This window comes from Cupressus sempervirens, chromosome 3 (assembly GCF_028749045.1).
Source record: "Cupressus sempervirens isolate cs-2001-9-10 chromosome 3, ASM2874904v1, whole genome shotgun sequence".
NCBI lineage: Eukaryota > Viridiplantae > Streptophyta > Pinopsida > Cupressales > Cupressaceae > Cupressus > Cupressus sempervirens.
In genome coordinates this window covers 945,237,488-945,258,925 of record NC_143120.1, presented here as the reverse complement: position 1 = coordinate 945,258,925, position 21,438 = coordinate 945,237,488, and the positions used below count along the sequence as shown (strand labels likewise).

At 35.1% G+C, this 21,438-nt stretch overlaps 1 pseudogene across 4 annotated transcripts; it reads right to left on the bottom strand.

Annotated features, from left to right (window-relative positions):
- Positions 1–10,575: 10,575 nt before the first annotated feature.
- Positions 10,576–17,108, bottom strand: LOC149569862 (phosphatidylinositol 4-kinase gamma 6 pseudogene; annotated as a pseudogene). Of its 4 annotated transcripts, XR_016362822.1 has the most exons (5): positions 16,862–17,108; positions 16,653–16,702; positions 11,149–14,886; positions 10,863–11,044; positions 10,576–10,677 (listed from the first exon to the last, which is right to left on the bottom strand). The product of XR_016362822.1 is annotated as a phosphatidylinositol 4-kinase gamma 6 pseudogene, transcript variant X2 (transcript). The 4 variants fall into 4 exon arrangements; XR_016362823.1 differs by having other exon boundaries at positions 10,576–11,044; positions 11,149–14,900; XR_016362821.1 differs by having other exon boundaries at positions 10,576–11,044.
- Between the last annotated feature and the right edge of the window lie 4,330 nt (positions 17,109–21,438).

The following is a 21,438-nucleotide window of genomic DNA, read 5'->3' as shown; positions in this document are numbered from 1 at the left end:
GTTTATGTGTGTGTGTGTGTGTGTGTGTGTGTGTGTGTGTGTGTGTGTGTGTGTGTGTGTTTTAATTTTGATGCAAACTGAACTTATACCACCATTGAAGAAGATATTTAGCATTATCTTATGATTGATGATATTTCTCTTGGGTGGCAATTGATATAAGTAGGGAATCAAGAGCCATGTTTACATAGAGACACGACTCTACATGGTTGTGGCCACGTAGGGTTATGTCCCTACATGGGCACAAGTAATATAACTTGTGATTACTTAAACAAAGTTTATAAAAAGAATCCCTATCAATATAACAAGTGCTTGATGGTATTAGCATGTAATAAGGGCATGCCTAATGGTAAGGAAAATCATGAATAATTTATTGTTGATATTTCAATCACTACTTGTGTGTGTGTTAATGTATAAATACATTTCAAATATCCACTTGATTTATTATGCGCTTCAATTCAACTGAAGCTATATATATATATTGCATAGTATGCAGTTGTTTTAATTATTATGCAAACTAAACTTATACCACCACTGAAGAAGATACTTAGTATTACCTTGTGATTGATGATATTTCTCTTGGGCAACGATTGATATAAGTAGGGAATCAAGAACCATTTCTACATAGAGACATGACTCTATGTGGTTGTGGCCATGTAGGGTCATGTCCCTATATGGACACAAGTAATATAACTTGTGATTACTTAAATAACGTCTATGACAAGAATCCTTGTCAACATAAAAAGCACCCGATGGTATTAGCTATAATAAGGAGATGCTTGATGGTAAGGATAATCATGAATAATTTATTGTTAATATTTCAATCACTAATTGTGTGTGTGTGTGTGTGTGTGTGTGTGTGTGTGTGTTTGTGTGTGTGTAAATGTATAAATACATTTTAGATATACACTTGATTTATTATGTGCTTCAATTTGACTAAATATGTCTATGTGTGTATGTACATTTGATTTATTATGTGCTCCAATTCGACCGAAGCTACAAATTTCACTCTCTTTGCAATGGAGAATTGAATCATTAATGTTCTCTAGATATGTGTATTGGCATCAACCTCATTGATGCCTATCAAGAGAATAGGTCATTTGATTTCCAACACTCTGGGACAACATCATGATCGCTAACACTTTGGGCACAACAAGTATCATGATCTTCAACACTTTGAGACAACAACTTAATGAAGTTTGATCATGGCATGTTTGTTATCATGACTTCTGGCACTCCAGGACAACAAATTAATGAAGTATGTCATGACAACAATTCAAGCTATTGATAATGTCGTCAGACTTCAATAGCTACCTTTTGAATAAATACATCAATGAAAGATTGTCACCTTTCATGGCATATTACACACATGTGATATGGTAACTTTTCATTAGAATTTATATGAAGGTACACATATATTACAACTATAAAATCAAGATCCATTCTCAATAGTTACAATCATATTTGAACCATCCCAAGTTCATCTTTGAAATACTCCAATTTAGGCTATCGGCAGTTTGTTCATTAGTGTTGATGTATTCTAGCTCGAGAACATCTTTGTCCACCATATCTTTTACATAACGGTAAGGAAATTTAATATGATTTGATTGGTTGTGGAAAACTAGATTTACTGACAACTTAATGCAGCTCTAATAGTCATAGTGCATAATTGTCAGTTGTAAAGGCTTCCCAAATCATCCAACTAACAACTTACTTAACCATACTGCTTTGTTGGCTCCCATAAAGGTAGCTATATATTCTCCTTCAATGGACTTAGCACAACTGATGACTTCTTTCTATGAAACCAAGAAATCATTGTTGAACCAAGACTAAAACAACATCCAATAGTAATTTTGTGGTCAATGGAGTTGTCAGCCCAATCAGAATCTAAGTACCCATGAAGTTGAATCTCAATTTGATCATATTTAAGACCAAGTCCAATTGTACCACGCAAGTATCCTAGGATGTGCTTTGTTTCCATGAGGTGGATCTTCTTAGGTTTGCACATGAATTGACTTAAAGTATTGGTTGCGTAACAAATATCAGGATGAGTATTCACCAGGTACATTAGTGATCTAATTATCTGTCTATAGTAAGTAGGCTTGGTAGGTTTAGATTTGACTTCATCATTTTTAAGCTTGTGAAGATTTGTTTCCATTAGTGTAGTCAAAGGCTTACAGTCCATCATTCCAAATTTGACCAAGATCTCAACCATATATTTTCCTTGGTTTAAGAAAATGTAGTTTTTTTTTTGTCATACTTTTGGACCCAAGAAGTAGTGTAGAAGTCCAAGATCTTTCATTTTGAATTCAGCTATCAAATCCCATTTGCATTTTACTATAAGATGGTCTTCACATGTTATTAGCAAGTCATCAACATATAATGCAAGAATAATCATATCAGCATCTAATACTTTGAAATAGATATTTGGATCACCTTCATTTTTGGAGTATCCTAATTTAGAGAGGTAACTATCTATCCCTTTGTACCATGCCCTTGGGGCTTGTTTATGGCCATAGAGTGTCTTCTTTAATTTGCACACATATGAATTTTGTTGTGAGTGAAAAATCCTTCTTGTTGTTCTATATACTTCTTCAATAACTCCATTTAGAAAGGCAGTCTTGACCTCCATCTGATGTATCTTCCATCCTCTAGATGTTGCATGGATATAATGGTTCTAACATAGGTGTATCGAGCAACAAGAGAAAATGTCTTTTCATAATCAATTCCAACATTATAGAAAAATTCTAAAGCAACAAATCTAGCTTCTTAGTTTTCAATGCTACCATCTAGTGCATGTTTGATGTGGAATAACCTTTTAGAGGAGACAACTAACTTGTCCTTAGGTCTAGGTATGATATCCCAAATATCATTTTTTAATATAGATTGATATTCTTCAATCATTGCATCTTTACAAGGTTCACATGATAATGCCTCTTCAGTACTTGAAGGTTCAAATTTGATGAGTTTAGAGATTAGAGCAACATAGCATAACTGACTTATGGTTTTCTTGTTTTCTCTAAATATTTCATCTGGTTCTACATTGTTTTCTTCAATCATCTTTCTTGCCCATAGTGGCATTTTCTTGCTATTAGGTTTTTCAGTGTTTTCTATGTTTGAAGAAGGGAGTACAAGGTCTTCTGAATTATTCTCCCTCTCATTTTCAACTATGAGGTTCTCATTTAATTCTATAGTTGATTCTTTGTTTGATTCTTCAATGTTTCTAGAAAGATTATAAGCAGTGTCTTCTTCAAACTTTACACCTTTGTTGAACTCAATAGTTCTCTATCCTAAAATGAAAACCCTATAACCTTTGAATGATTCACTATACCCTATAAATAAGCCTTTCTTTCCAAAGGGTTCTAGCTTAGTACTTTTCTCTTTTGGAACATGAATATACATAGGACATCCAAAGAATATCTTAGGGTTTTGATTTTCTTCCCTGTTTGATTTTTGACTAAAGCTTTAAACTCTTTAAATTTGGATAACACGTCATTTAATTTCTTAAGTCTTAGGAAGTAAATCCAGGATTTCTTAGAGAAATCATCTATAAAAATTACATAGTACAAGCACTCATTTAGAAGAGAGACTGTCATAGGACTACACAAGTCAGTGTGAATAAGTTCAAGTACGATTTTAGATTTATGGTCACTTTTTGGAAAAGATCCTTTGATAGTTTTTCCTAAGGCACATCCCTTGCATGTTCTCATACGATCAGATTTTGGACTAGATAAACATGTTACAATCTTTTCTATAGATGACAGAGCACAAAAATGAAGATGGCCAATTCTTTTGTGCCAGATTTTATTTGAGTTTGAAACTTCAAGGTGTAGAGGTAGGTTTTGATGGTTAGAAAGTTTATAAAAGCTTCCATCTTTGAAATCAATGGTGATTATGAACTTAATATTGGAGCTCTTGGGCTAGGATAAAACTTTATCTTCTTGAAATGTGATATGATACCCTTGATCTGCAAGGCTTGAGATTGAAACCAAATTTAATTTGATGCCAACTACAAATAATAAATCCTTTAGTTGAAGAGTGACTCTAGTTTTTAGTTGTATTCAACATGTTCCCATTCCCTTTACTGGATATGTAGAGTTATCTCCTATTATTACTTCTTCTGTGGAGTAATCTTCAAAAGTTTTGAATTTGTTTTTGAATTTAGTTATATGGCGAGATGCTCCACTGTCTATTATCCATGTATTTGTGTTGATATTTAGTTCACTTCATAGGGCTAAATAGAATTCTAGATTTTCATCATTTACTTATGCTAAGGCATCTTGAATTTTCTTCCCTTCCAGACAGACTTTGTGAGTATGACCAAATTTTTCATATTTGTAGCACTGTACTTTGGATCAATCTCTTTTCTTATATGTTTGAGTTCCTTTTCCTCTTTTCCTTTTGAATTGACCCTTCTTCCCTTTATTATTGTATTTTTTTAAAGGGCTTGAAATTCTCCCTCTTGGAATCAGTCTTGACTCTTCTTATGTGCAGTTGTCATTCTTAAGTTGGTCAAATTTTGATAGTTTAGGTCTAGAGCTCATTCCATAGATAAAAGTTTCTCAAGACATGAGTAACCCTTAAAGGGCTATTAAAGATAGTTCTTTGTTATCTACTAGATTTTTAATGGTTGCAAGTTGGTCTTTTAATTCTACAATTCTTAGAAAATAAGATGTAATAGTCTCTCCATTGTTTATTTTGATATATAATAGTTGTTATTTCAAGGTGAGCGATTTGCTAGTATTATTGATTTGAATGTGTTTTTAATAGTCATAGGCAATTTTGAGATTTGATATGGATGGCAGTATGTTATCTTTAACAAAATTATGATGATCTTCATAGCTTTATTATTATGTCTTTTTCAAATTGTTTTCAGGCATTTTCTTATCTTCTTCCACATACCCTTTTGATTCAAGTTCTCATAAAATAATCATAATTCAAATTTTCCAAGAAACAAAATCAGAAGCATCTTCAAGTTTGTCTTCCAGTCTTACATGGTTCACCATGATTTTAATCTAAAGTTTTGATGATAACATAGTATAAATGCTCTATCAGTTTAGCTCTGATAGCATGTGATTAATGATATTTCTCTTGGGCAACATTTGATATAAATAGGGAATCAAGGGCCATGTCTGTGTAGAGACATGTACATGTAAATATGTATATGTACATGTACGTGTGTGTGTGTGTGTGTGTGTGTGTGTGTGTGTGTGTGTGTGTGTGTGTGTGTGTGTGTGTGTGTGTGTGTGCACTTGATATATACTTCAATTTGACTACAAATTTAACACTCAAAGTAATGTGTTTTGGAGATGGAGCAACAGCCAGCTTACACAACAATCTCACAAAATAAAAATATTATCTTGTTTAAACAATCAAAACTTTTCAAGCTTCTGCAACCAAAGGCTGTCACCTCAAAACATATTGCATAACAAATATTACAATGACCTTGTCTAGAAATCACTATCTGCTTCCATGTTGTAAACATACTAAAATTGTTGCACTCATCAAGTAGTCACTATTGTTTAACCCATGTGCCTTCTTAATCTTACACTAATTTATTATGTGCTTCAATTTGACTGAAGCTGCAAATTTAACACTCAAAGTAATGTGTTTTGGAGATGGAGCAACAGCAAGCTTACACATAACAATCTCACAAAATAAAAAATATTATCTTGTTTAAACAATCAAAACTTTTCAAGCTTCTGCAATCAAAGGTTGTCAGCTCAAAACATATTGCACAACAAATATCACAATGACCTTGTCTAGAAATCACTATCTGCTTCCATGTTGTAAACATAGTGAAATTGTTGCCCTCATCAAGTAGTCAATATTGTTTAACCCACGTGCCCCCTTAATCTTTCACTAATTGTGACAAGAAGTTTATCATTAGATGTAACAAGGCCTTTGAGGGTCATAACATCCTGACCAAGTTCTTTTATATATAAAACTAGCACTTGTACATTTGAAAGGTGCAAGGATTAAGCTAATAGTCTTGTATAATTTTAATGACGTTCTTAAATAATTGATATCATGTTTCTAGTTATAATTAAGTTTTACAATTACTATAACATATTTGATAGAATATTTCTATTTTTACTCAAAATAAAGACATTTTGTTTGAAGTGCAATAAAATTTAGGCGACCCTTCTCATTTTTTTATATAACTATAAATGGATTACTTTGCATTCTAGAGTATCTATCAAAGGTGAAAGTGGGTCAAATGCAAAACTTGCATACTAATTTTACTCTAGATATAGCATATAATTTGTTCAAATGTTTACTGTAAGCATAGTGCAATATTCTTTGCAAAGTACATTCTTTCTAGTTACTCTTGATGCATTTGATTGTTGTCTTTGCTTGCATAATTTATTTCTATATTGTTTACAAACATGTGATTCAATTATTTTAACATCTTTTTATTGTGTAGATCTATCAAATTTTGTGTTGTCAACAACGTTGAATCTCTCTCTCTCTCTCTCTCTCTCTCTCTCTCTCTCTCTCACACACACACACACACATTCCTTGTATGAATGGACATGTCCTTTCAAAAAAGTAGTTGTAAAATTGAATCTTTCATCATCTCAATCTCTTCCGCTCCATATTCCTCCATATTTGCAGATTTAATTATCACTTTTCTCCATATCTCATCTCTATATATCTCTATCTTTTTATCCTTTCAACTCCATATCTACCTTTGTATCTTAATATCTCTTTGTATTTACCCCTCCAACAATTTTAACTAATTCATGAAAAATAAAGTAAGCAAACAAATTTATTGTCTTGAATTGTTTGGCTTAGAAAAATCAATATTCTATTCAAATTAAATCAATATGCATTATAATTAAGGCCTACTCAATATTAATCAATGTTCCATCTAATTTATTAATTGAACAATTTCAATATGTACTTTCTTGATAAGAGAGAATATGTTAATATGTATTATAATAAAAACCCACTCAATGTTAATCTACATTTGATCTTGTTTATTAATTGAACAATTTCAAGAATAAGTGAATACGTTCTCGTTTGGGTTGGTTAGTAGAGTGAGAAGTGTTATTTTATCCCCTCTTATTTATTAATTGAACAATTTCAATATGTACTTTCTTGATAAGAGAGAATATGTTAATATCTATTATAATAAAAACCCACTCAATGTTAATCTACATTTGATCTTGTTTATTAATTGAACAATTTCAAGAATAAGTGAATACGTTCTCATTTAGGTTGGTTAGTAGAGTGAGAAGTGTTATTTTATTCCCTCTTATTTATTAATTGAACAATTTCAATATGTACTTTCTTTATAAGAGAGAATATGCTAATATCTATTATAATAAAAACCCACTCAATGTTAATCTACATTTGATCTTGTTTATTAATTGAACAATTTCAAGAATAAGTGAATACGTTCTCGATTAGGTTGGTTAGTAGAGTGAGAAGTGTTATTTTATCCCCTCTCTTTAGCATATTACTCAAATACAAAATAATAGTAATATATCAATCTTCTTGTAATAGATGCAACTATCAATAATGATTAATCAATTATTTTCAATTCTTTATGAGATAATTACAAGTTTAACATCAAAATAATATATATATTAATGCATCTAATATAAATTTATTTTAAAAATAATAAATATAATATTTGATGCTTCTACAGTAAACTATTATAGTTTCTTACTTTCGTGTGCACCCCCAAAACAATCAAACATACAACGGAAAGCATGTTGGGGAAGACGAAACAATCAAAGGAGCATGTACCGAGAATATCCGCCCAAAAGGAAAGAAAACATGTAACATCTGCCCCCAACCGTTGGCCGAAGCAACCTCCAAGTAGGAAAAATCAGCATAGTCGCTTCCACTATCGAATATTTCAATCTGGACTTTTAGGCTTGAGTTGTATTTTTAACATTCAAAAGTAAGATTAAAAAAGCTGTGCATCTACAGTGGGATCGATATCTCAATCTTGAAATGCGGGTGGTACTGGGGAACGAGTTCTGATTCAGCCGATAATAACTCAATTCCTGTTGCTGCCGAGTCACTCCGATCCGTCTCTTTCGTTTGACTGACGAGTCAGAAACTTGAAATCGTGAATTTTGCTGATTTCAGGATTTTACAGCGTCCGACAATGCCGGGAAGTCAGAACAATCCGGTGGGAAGTCTTTGGGGAATAAGCCTATCGGCTTAACAACGGAATTTCATAGAAATCCTTATTATACCACTGTAATATCCCTCATCATATACTAAGATTTCACAGTAAACCTTTAGAGCTCCCGACTGCAAAAGAACACTTTCTATTGTTGGGTGACTGAGAATCATTCCTTTGTTTGATCCATAATTGTTCGGGGTCTAACCATTCTCTTGTATCTTTTTATCGTTGGCTATGAATTATGTTGACTATTTGCTGGTTATTACTCCATATAATTCTTTTCTATTTGTTCTATGATCATCATTCGGTATTCTTTTGTCCAACTAGGCTTAAAAATTCTGAGTCGATGCGACATATGGTGTTGAGTGTGCGTTGACGGCTTGTGCAAGTCTCCTCAATGTATTCCTCTTTCCATGGCTAATTAGATCAAAAAATACATTCTGATCGAATGTTGACTGCCAACTGGGTTTCATCCGTGTATGCCAATCCCTCTATTCTGCTGACTTTAATCTTGGTCTGGCAACTGTCGAAATTTTGAATATAAAAAAATGGTGTATCTGTCTTATACAATATTTGAAGATTAACGATCTCTCACAGTTTATCTATCTTTGCCTATCATGTAATCGAGCTATTAAGGAGGTCGACTTCCCATGAGTTAGTCTTTTCCATTTCTAGGTGGTCTGCGCCTACGCTTGGACTAACATGTTATTTCTTTTTCTATGCGAACACTTGATGCTTCATGTTCATCTTACTGTTACTTCATAAGATTGCTTGCACAATCCTTAGCGTTCTCTTCTCCACTCTGGACTTCTCGTGGATGTCGATCATATGTGCCTCAATTTGGGCAGAGTAGTTATTTGTTCCTCCCAAATAGTCTCCAAGTCTCCTCTGCAATGTTTGATGACTCGCCCTTCTTTATTTGTTGTCTTCTTTTCTTATTATTATGACACTACACAATAGTTCCGTTCTTGGTCGCTCACGACACTAATTTGGAGCATATTATCGACGACATACTCTGCGATATTACCTACGATGATACTCTTCAGAGTACGGTGATATACAGTTGCATACACATTGATCTTCGGCAACATATTTTCATTGATGATCCTTTGACATAAGAGACCGAACAAATAAAGCAAGTATGGTTGTGTCCACTGCAATAATTCTATTATCTATTTTGACAATCCTTATCATGGCATCATCAAATCAATTATTTATCTCATCATCTCATACCCCTATCTGATCTGAACCTGTTAAATAATTCTCTATTCGGTCAAATTCCAAAAAGCCGCTCTGTTAACATGTTAAGGAATTTAGATCAAATTTATGCATGGCAAATCATAGTGTAATGTGGTGCTGATGATAATTGTTTGAACAATAATACTTTAAATTTTGTTTATATTAATTATTCTCCAATCTACGGACAGGACTTGCAATATATTTGTTTTAGCCTCCGCTTAGAAAGCACTTACAAGATTGGAAATTATGTGCTCACCATGTCTTGAAAGTACGCTCAATACGCGCGCGCACACAGGTGAATGAGTGGTTGTGGAGACATGCACACGAATGAACGTGTCCACGTGAAGACGTTCATTCGTGAATGTCTCTACTGTATATTCTCATAGATATCCATTCAAATGCATTTGACATTTCTTAAAGATAGTATATTGGCCTCAATAATATATATCTACATATAACTTTATCGGACTGAAGCTATAATACATCAACACTTACATTTGTAGTTGATTAAACATTATAAGCATTGCTGTTGTGAATAGGGTTTACATAATGAATGATCAAATTTGTGACAGTTTTAATTTGAAGCATATGATTTTTTTTTGATATTGTACAATTGTTTGCTTCATCCCAAGAAGTAGTGAATATTATTTATTTAATCTTTATTAAATTTACAATTCCTAATTCTGACCAGAGAAATTAATTTATGATGTCTTTATTAAATTTGTATGAGTTAGTTCTCACCAATTACTCGAATTTACCTTCTCTATTAAATTTTACACAACTCAAGTATGAAGCTCTACATTACATGTGTAAAGAGCCCCCAACAGCCGAGCCATGTCATCAAATCACTGTATATCCTAGCATATCTCTGTTAAATAATTTGAGAGAAAATCTGTGCTTTCTATTTTTATGAAGTAAGAAAATTATATTTCCTAAAACAAAAAGTACATATTCTGCAGAACATAATTTGTTCTCAAAGATGCAAAGACACAACTAACTAAATCAAATTTACTACCAAATTCACAATAATACCTTCATCGAGCAGCACAACAAAATGATCCCGTATGCAAACATGTATTCAGCAACATCTGAAAGCTTTATACTTTAGAACTTGTTATCTAGGATTGCAAACAAATTTGTGAAACTTAATTTATAATGTCTCTATTAAACTTGTATGACTTAGTTCTCACCAATTACTCGAATTTACCTTCTCTATTAAATTTTATAGAACACAAGTATGAAGCGCTACATTACATGTGTAAAGCCCCCAACAGCCGAGCCATGTCATCAAATCACTGTATATCCTACCATATCTCTGTTAGATAATTTGCACAGAAAATCTGTGCTTTCTTTTTTGATCAAGTAAGAAAATTATATTTACTAAAACAAAAGGTACATATTCTGCATAACATAATTTGTTCTCAAAGATGCAAAGACACAACTAACTAAATCAAATTTACTACCAAATTCACAATAATACCTTCAACGAGCAGCACACCAAAATGATCCCGTGTGCAAACATGTATTCAGCAACATCTAAAAGCTTTATACTTCAGAACTTGTTATCTAGGATTGCAAACAAAATTGTAAAATTGACTAGCCTTCTTACAACAGCAACTTTGCGTCTGAAATGCACTTCCCTGAGAAACAGCTTCATTGATTCTGCAATGTACAAACATGTACTCAGCAACATCTAAAAGCTTTATGCTTAAGAACTCACTATCTAGGACTGCAAACAAAATTGAAAAATTGACCAGCCTTCTTACAACCGCAACTATGTATCTGGTATCCATCTTCCCACATCAGAAACAGCGTCATTGATTCTGCAAGGAGTCATAGAGTCAAATCTGCTACTCCAGCGCAGTATCCTAGTTTCCACCATACCATTGACAAATTTTCAGCCTTTCAAGGTGCAAGCTACAGAGCAAAATATTGCTTCAGGTTCCCCAACTCATCTATCTAGCACAGTATGGATTTGCCCTTGTAGATATTTAGCTGAACTGCATTAGGTAAACTTTTTTATACAAATAGAAGAACATGAACTTAAAAATGCAGCTTGTCATCTGCTCTTTGCATCTCTATTATTAGCTATTCCCTTAAAGCTAGAGCTACTTGAAGAACAAAGGCATCAATTGCTCTTCAGATACACCAGATAAGGATTTCATGAAAGCAAAGCCTATAATATTCGGTCTCCAAGTACCAAGTCATCAAACCTGAAACCTTAAGATCTCAAACAAATTGAAAATTAGTGTTTTTCTTTGCTGGAAGTCGAAAGCACTTCAAACAAGATCCCAGAGGAAGTCAACAAGATCTCACTTGCCTCATGAAGATATTTTTTTTGGATCAGCGCCCAATTGCATGTCTGATTAAAGCAAATGGCGGTTTCAGTCAAGCTTTAAAAATGGACTGTTCACAACCCCTATCTTACAATGTACACTTCAATCACCCACCAGTCATAGAAGGCACAATCCTGAAGTCCTGTGAAATATTTACAAAGTCACAAGAGAGAGCCAGACATTAAATGACTCAGTGGTCGGTACGTGTGCAAGTATATGCAGAAGGCAAAGAGAGATTGGTCAAATTCTGATCCAAGATCTATACACATAATGTACAATATGCTACAGGAAGTACCCAGTGACCATCATAACGTTCTCATAACTCTCCATGAGAAAAGAAAATTAAAGCCTTGTGACTCGAATGCTAATACTCAAAACTGGCACGACGTGCCAAGCCTCTGTCTGTTGCTTGAGCTCATGCTTTTCCTTGAAGCAAAAGCATCTGGCAAAAGATCCTTAAAATATTCAACAAACAAAATCCACTCTTCCTCAGTCATATCTGAGAACTTAATACCATTTCCAGTCACTGCACCAGTCTCATGTCCACTTTGCATGGCTCCAGCAGCTGATATTCCTTGCTTGCTACTGCGCCCTCTCTGAAATCCTACATGATGAGAACCACTCTGGTTCCTGTCTGAGAAACTAGTACACCTCAGTGACACAGACAACCCTGAAGAAAAAGGGCTTCCTTGATGATTGAGTGAAGGCTTCCCTGAATCCCTCAATAGACCTGGATTTTGCATTTCCAGAACTGGTTCTTGCATTTCGTTTTCCTCTAAAGATGAAATTTCTTCCAGCTTTGAAAGTGTACTCCAGCATCCTCCCTTTGGAGTTCTAGGTGAAGGGCAATTTGCTCCAAAGGGAAACTTACCTCCACGTGAACTTCTGGGAGTGCCATTTGAATTAGAATTAATGAACAAATCAGTTTTTTGCGAAGGGGATGACATGAATTGAGGAAACAAATTGGGAACTCTACCAATTTCAAATTTGTTAACTTCATTTACTTCCTCAGAGACATGTCTAGGTGAAGAACAATTCGATTCAAAGGGAAACTTCCCTCCACATGAACTTCTGGGTGTACCATTTGAAACAGGATTAATGTGCAAATCAGTTTTTTGGGAAGGGGATGACAAGGATCGGTAAAACAAATAGGGAACTCTAATGGTTTCAACTTTATTAAAGCCATTTACTTCCACAGAGTCACATTGATTGTCATGATTGTAACATGCTTTCTTCATCCAAACATTATGAGCGGAGTTTATGTAATTTTCCTCATCATCCTCATTGTCCATGTCAAACTGAATCTGTTCAGCCATATAATCTTCTTCCAATGAAATTTCCGAAATAATATCCTCCCCCGCCTCTCCCTCAGACCTAATGGCTGACATTTCACGATCAACCTCCAACTTTGCCTGCATACAAACAACTTCCAGTTCACTTGGTGCCTCTTCCATCCCCTGAAATTCACGGCTCATCATAGCTCCAATTTCTGCAAGACAAAGTCCAGATTCAGCAGCTTTTTTCAAGAAAATAGTGCACAGAACTAGAATCCTTAAACAAGCCTCTCGAACCATAGGTAATTTCACTCTCAACATCTCTGCATCCTTGATGGGATCAAGTTTGTATATATATTCCAGTTCATCCTCTGAGAAAGGTATTGATGCCTGAGGCCAATGAAGCCACTCAAAATAAGGATCTTCCAGATTTTCTGGAAGGCACAGACCATGATCTATAGGTATGAGCTCCACAGGTTCACATCTAACTTGAGGGTATCTTCCTACTCTTTCCATATTCTTCACAAGAAGGTTGCCTGCGTGTCTATCAGTGTTAAGTATCCTAATATCTAATATGCCAATCCTATGTACAGAAGCCACTGGAAAACTAGAAGTTCCGTGATCACTGGCATCAAAATCATGCGGGACGAACTGCTGAAAGGAAGCTATCTTGCTTACATTCTGTCTTTCATTTTGAAATTTGCTTTTAGTCATGGCTTTGTTAACATTAAAAATTGAGTGTGTGATTTTAACGAGTGCAGTAAGGGGCACCTTTGCAAAATGATCATGGTCTAAAAGATAAGCTGCCACTTCCCTGATTCCTGTCTCGCCCACTCTCACTGATCGCTTCAACCCTGGTTGCCCCAGAACTTTGCCCACAAAACCCTTGGGATTGTTTGGAGCAAACGGTTCCTCATCTGTTGGCTTTACAATAGCAACATACTCGCCTCTCCTATTCCGGAAAAAATAGGCACCACCAAGGCCACCACAAACAGGAATTGGCTCTACACCACGCTCAACAGCCTTAACTACATCCTTAACCAACTTCTTGATTTCCCCAGAGCTGCTTGAACCTCCAACAATCTCAACAGGCCCACTTCTATCTCTTTGAAGCTGTCCATCAACAGTTGGAGAAAGGCATGGTGTAGACGAACTACGATGGAAAGATCCTCTTGTTAAACGAAGGGGAGCACCGTTGCATACTGCACTCAAATCATTTTTCAGCACTGTATCTCCAAATGTAAGAGAGCTTTCATCAGTGGGTACATTCAAGGCTATCTGCATCTTCTTTTTCACAGTATGTGCATTGTCAGCTCTGTCTAATTCAATGCCCAAAACACTGCCTGTGTCTGTCTGCACAAACACACGCCGCCTCACTGTTTGCCTGCTATCCAACTTATTGAAACCATTGTATTGTCTATTTACACCTCTTTCTACAATAGCAACAGCCATTTCTGTTTCTATCGGACTATCCAGTATACAAGAGAAAGTGTAGTGTTTATAAAACTTAAACTCAATGTCAGCACTCAACTCCAAAAAGATATGGTCTCCAACCTGCTGGCTGTGGGGCAGGGGACCTTTACCACCAGAAGGATCATGAAACTGTAAACATCAATTTAGGGTTTTTTAGGCTATTCACAATATTCATGAAAGAAATTCTCCAAGAAAGATCTGATACATGTCAGGCGCCAGTGAGAAAAAACCATTCATATAATTGGCTTCAGATCCACTGTCAAAGAAAATTTCAAAGAGCGTTCAAGGGAGCATTCGAGAAAACCTCCCTTCAAGTAAACACCCACTCTCAGAACAAAAATGCCATGCTGCTAGTCTCAATTTCCGAGAGTAAAGAATGCCAAATTTATGATTTCAGTTTAACCTGGAATTGCCTGTGAACCTGGAAATACAACACTGTAAAAGATTCACTTATTCCAGATATGCATTGCAGTTGCAGCAAAGAGAACAACAAATCACGGTGAAACGCAGCTAGAAGACTAGAAAGACCAAAATCAAGCAAAATTCAACCAGCCCCAGTTGGCAAATAAAACAAGTTAATCAATTAATAATGTGGAGCTCACAGCCATTTCCTTTACCTTCAACAAATACGAAGAAAGGCTCACCAAGCCAGTAGTACAAGCCTATTATAAAGTGACAACATTCTATTAATTATAAAAATCTGTACGCAATCAACACCATTCTCTGGGAGCAACTGTAAAGCCAACACCTGCAGCCAGCCTTTGGCCTTCATTTATGCAGTATAGGATCTAAATACATTCCCATAAATAAAAATAGGATAGCTTCAGAGCTCTATATCGTAGCTTTGTGTGTTGGCATTGGATTTCTTCAAACCCCAGTCTCATAAAAACTATTATTAAATTTTAAAGCAGGCACATATAACAGGCGTACACCATTTACCATGAATCAATTTTATAACTAGCAGAGAATAATTTTAATTATTAGATCAAATAGCTATACCAGACTGGAAGTGAAGCAGAGGTGACTCAATGACAAGAAGTTTTAATCAGCATACATCTTAAAACTTGAACATGAATGAGACATTCTTATTTGGGGACTTCAGTTATGGTTCTGTATGGTGGGGTGATGGAAGAGGGCAGCCCTGTGGCTTTTCAAGAAAATGCTCGTGTGAAATGTTAAAACAGTTGTCATGGCTTGGTCCCACGCAAGATTATATTTCCATCTATATTGCATTTTTTTCAGGATCCTTTCTAATATTACTACAACTAGTAAATTATTACGAAGGACACATAATATGTCAATATGCAGTCTTCCATTTTTGACAAAAAGCTCGCTAAAAATCAGAGCCCTTATCCACAGCTCAAAGTTCCACAGGATACTTATGCAGACCAAACAAAAAAGTTCACCCCCTCCATCAGACCACAACTCTGATAAAGCAACTGGAAATGATCCAATTTGTTTGAAATTAGATTGACCCCTCTTCTTCATTGCTGGAATTTTCCTTTGTTACTTGAAGGTGGAAAAAACTACAGTTTACTTGACCATATTTTGATTGGTAATTAATCTGGCAGGACACTAGTAGTGTTACATGATAAGTCTAATGAATGACAAAAACTATGAAGGGGCTACACAACTCAAAGCCAGGAAGGCCCAGGTGCATTTCCAAGTTTCTCTATCAATAACTTCAACAAGTAGGTGTGATCTACAATTAAGAGCTAACAGAAACAAGTAGGAAACTATACTAAAGACTAACATGTCAAGATTCGGTATAAATTTCACTGTAAAGATGGTATTAATCAATAGATAGACAGAATAGTATGCCGAACAAACCTAAACTTCACCTACTTACTATATAGTTTGATCCAAGCTACATTGAAATCGCCTATAGCCACACTCCAGTCTATCTCAAATTCAAATTGAAATAATACATATAGTTGGCTATTTTGAAGTAAAAATGACAATCTAACCCCCGTCAATCTGATCTCTTAGTCATACTCAGTGTGATCTTAGTTTAAATCCTACAATCTAAACTTCAGGTTCTCGGGCATCTCCACCGATGAACATTTCAAGAATCAGGCCGACAAATAAATACAACCTAGGCAATTTATTTCCAGAATTCCCGCCCGCAGAGCAGTTAAATAAATACAACAAATTAAAGACTCATTGAAAGCTACAGAAGCAACTCACCTCTGAACTCAAGGGGCAGACCGTCCGGACACCATCTCACCAGCAGATCACTGCAAAAAGTCCGCCAATAAAGAAACTCCCATTAGAAAACAAAAATCACTGTAACCAAACCCTCAAGTCCACCATACACTCCACCACATTCTGCAACAAACCACACCTGAAAACAGTACACCAAAATCAAACAACTAAACGGTCGCCACAATGCCTACATTTTCCCGAGCCATGGATCTCTCTCCACAACCTCCAACGCTTCTTCCAAGCAAACAACAGCCCGGCTATCCACAGATCAAGCTGCAAGGATTCGAACCTTGGACCGGCGGGCACTCTGTCAGCGAATCCGAGTCGTCGCTAAACGATCCGACAGCGCCAGATGAAGCGGGTAACTAGAGCTCTCGGTGGTGGTATTGAGGATGTTCTCAGCAACAAGATGTTCTCCGTCTTCACTTTCCCTCAAACAAACAACACCCTCTCCCTCCAACACCTTAAGTACTCTCTTTCCCCAGCATTTAATTTCTCCCATCTTAATTTCGCTTAACCGTCACTCCAGTTTTTACTGCCGCGGTTGCAGTAAACACATACACGACAGCTTCAATGCCGGGACGCTTCGCCGACAATCTCTTCCCCGCTGTCGAACTCTCCAGAAACTCCAACGCCAGCCGTCCGATCCAAAACGACCCCTCGACGTGGAACGCCCCGCACCGCACGATCCAAAACGACCCCCCGAGCTCCGATCAGAGAAGGATCTCTGTAAACGTGGCGAGTTAGTGTTACGACACGTGTCCTGCGTCTCGTTCCCGTACGGTTAACCGTATCGCCGGCTGGTTGCCGTGAAACTGCAGTGCCGGCGGAAGCTCTGCCGGCGCCGCTTGAACTATTACTCGGGCGAGTCCTCCTGCCGGCCTGGAGCGGCTGGTCACATGAAGGTGGCTACGTGTTGGTCGGAGAAGGAAAACCGGCCCCGACGTAAGGTAGTTGCTGAGAGTGGGACCCGCACGAGCGGCTTGGATTGAATGAGATGTCGCTTCCTGCTGATTGACGTGAGTTGACGGTCCGTCTCTTGTCGGATAGAAAGTTTGACTCAGTTTTCGACAGCGTGTTAAACTGTTAAAATATTTGGCCGTTGGTATGTGCAAAGCTTAATGTTTTAATCACCACTAATATTTGTGTATTATATTATTATGTGCATTGGACGTAAACCCTAATGTTCAAATTTGTGGCTAACTTCGTATCTGGTATGACCATGTGAAAGGGAGGGGAATCTTTGGCTTGTATCGTTGGATGTGCCTTAATTTCGTGACTAGTGGCACGTTGTTTTCTTGGATAAGTTCGGGTGATGGTGATGAATATGGTGCCTACGCTGTCCTTTTTTGCCTCATTCATCCAGCATGAGGGTTGGCCAATGTTCAATATTTTGGATGCATTTCATTGGAATGTAATAGTTGAATCTTTCTTTCTTTTTTTTTTTTTTTTTTAAACATAATTCTCATTTAATATGAATTGTTCCAATTTGTTGTCAATAGTCACAATTTAATTTCAAACAATTTGTTGTCATGATTTAATTTCAATTACACTAGTATGTTATTAATAGTCATTGTTCGATTTCACTCATTCTTCTTTGTTAGTTCAGTAGGAAACTATTGGCAAGGGTAGGAGCCTAAACTTCGATTAATGTTATCCCCTCCAGCCAATAGCATGCTTGAATTTTTGCAATTTATTTTGGTCTATGTTAGTTTCCTTTGTAGAAAATGTTCGGAGGTTACCCCTGTTCTCAGAAGATGCAAGTTGTCATCATGCCCTCATACTCTCCTAGGACCTTCGCAACTTTCTATGCAAGAGAAGGCGGGGGAATGAACACAGTTGTGTTGGGGTTGTCGTTGGTCATGGTTCGGTTTGAATCACTTGAGTTTTTGACAATACTCATGGTTCAATTTTAATTATTCAAGTTTGTTATAAATAGTATATTCGATATTATAGTTCATTGTTGTTAATTTGAGTGACAATGATAAAAATGGTGCCTACATTGTCCTTTTTTCATTCATCAAGCATGAGAGTTGGCCAATTTTCAATGTGCTTGATATATTCAAAATTGTAGTTCATTGGAATATAATAGTTTAATTGAATTATGTGTGTTATCATTATGTTAATAAGGATCTATCAATCTTATTTTGCTTCTCTAGTTTGTTGTCAATTTTCACAATTTAGTTTCAATTGTCCGAGTATGTTGTAAGCATCACCTAGATGCAATGAGTGTTAAGTGTTCTATTTTTTTTAATGAGAGATGGGTTCATGTGAACCACTACTCAATAACGTGGGTAAATGTGTTTGACTCAAAAAACTACACTGTTGAATTTTGATAGCAATATCACAATTTGACTTCCTATGAAAATATTCCCTACTTAGTAATGTTGTCAATAATCACAGTCTAGTCTTAACCATTCTAGTTTGTTGTCAATATTAGCGGTTCAGTTTCAGTAATTACAAATTGTTGTCAATGGTGGCACTTTGATTTCAATTGTTTCATTATGTTGTCAATAGTCACAATTTAGTTTCAATCATTCTAGTATGTTGCCAATGGTCATAGTTTGATTCCAGTCATTCTTTTTTGTTGTTATTAGTCATGGTTCAATTTCAACCATTCCATCTTTTGTCGATAGTTGCAATTTAGTTTTAGTTATTCTAGTTTATTGTCAATAGTTGCAATTTATTTTTAATTATTTTAGTTTATTGCCAATAGTCATGGTTCAATTTCAACCAATAATCACAATTTAACTTCAATTAGTCTATTGTCAGTGGGCACAATTCAATTCCAAACATTCTAATCTATTGCCAATAGTCACGGTTTGATTTCAATCATTTAATTTTATTGTTAATGATTATAGCTTAGTTCAATAATTCAAGTTTGTTATCAATAGTCACAATTCAATTTCAATCATTTCAATGATTTATCGATAGTCACAGTTTAGTCTCAATCATTTCAGCTATTTATCGCTAGTCACAATTTAGTTTCGATTATTCCAGCTATTTATCAATAGTCACAAATCAATTTCAATCATTCAATTTACCATCAAAAGAAGTTTATATTTTGTAGGAAGATTGTTGAGTCTTCTACACCTATATATTTGTAGCATGTTAATGAATAATATAATGAAGTCTTTTTGTTGTTATAGCCCTACTGATTTTATTGTTGTTTACATCTTTCTTTATGCATTTTTATATTATATTAGTTTTTTATTTTGTAACATCAAGAAGTATCCAAGAAAAATGTGATTTTCATGGATTAACAAATTTCTAAACAAGAACAATCTTGGCTAATGTAAAGTGTTTTTGTTCAAGCTCTAACTCTTCTTCTAAAGTTTTTAGCCAGAAAGTGTGAACCTTAGGGTTGGAGGCTTGGCTCAATTGGCAAGAGCTTCTTGTGGTGAAGCACAAGATCACAAGATCTAGTCTTCCCCTAGTCGATGTATTGTAGGAGGACGTATCCCACAAGCATCACGATTCACATTTTAAAAAAAAATCTGACATACTACAATTTATAGGGGTTTCATGCCCGATTTCTATAATCTAAAAATAATCATAGTAATGAAATATGAACCTTTTTATGTTTGAGAGTTTGTATTTTAAAACTTATTGAGCTAAATCTATGCACCAAATTATTATATTTAATATATGGAAAAGTAGATGCATGATGTATTTTTTAATCTTGATATTCATTTAGGAGGTGAAATGCTAGTTTTTACTTTGAACTCATATTTAACATTCTTGGTGCTCTCAATCGTAGGAAGGTTCTAAAGACCAACTAAAGCCCAAGAATTGCTTGGATAGAATAAAGTTTTAACTGCTTCAATTTCATAGTAATGATTGCAAAAACTGTTAATATTTAGGTTATCAACTGCCATATAGGAATCTCTTTTTTAAGATGTTGTTCTAATTGTATTATGTTTGAGCTTGTATGCCTATGATGTACTCCATTATTTATGTATTGTGTTATTGTTATATTATCAAAAAGGTTGAAACACTTGCTTGGGCAATGCACTCATAGTTCTTGCATTTATGTATGGTTGGGTTGTTGGAGCATTATGCTTGCAACTAATATGTTGGTATTTGGCCTGCCACCATTAATGTAGTACATGGTCTCATTCGTTCATCAATCCGGTCAAAAGTGATGATTATAAAAAAAAAGTAAATCTTGATTATTATAGTTATTAATTATCTTCTTATAAAAAAAATCAACTTCTTTATTAAACAAAAATTAATTATTGATTACTAAAATTGTTGTATTTTATTAGAAATAATATTTTTTATTTTTTTTATCTATAAACTATGATCATGGCAGTTACCTTGAAAATCATATAAATTTACAACAACATGTGATCATAATCTTGAAAATGTTTGCAACCTTGTGAAAGGGATGAGTGTGGGTGATGGCAATAGAAATGGTGCCTATGTTTTCCCTTTGCATCATGCATCAAGCATTGAGGGTTAGCTAATGTTCAATATGTTAGATATATTCAAATTGTAGTTAATTGGGTTCTTGAATCTTTATTTTTACTTATGTTTTTAGGTTGCTTGTTATTTTAAAATTGTGGTTTTTCTGTTGGAATATAATATTTTGATAGTTCAATCATTTTTTTTGTGTTACCATTGTGTCAATAAGGATCTATCAATCTTATTTTACTTCTCTAGTTTATTATAATTTGTTTATAAGCAATATTTTGTATTTTCATTAATTTTCAAAGATTTCATATTACATTCTAAAATGGTCATTTTCTAGATTAAGACATTCCCA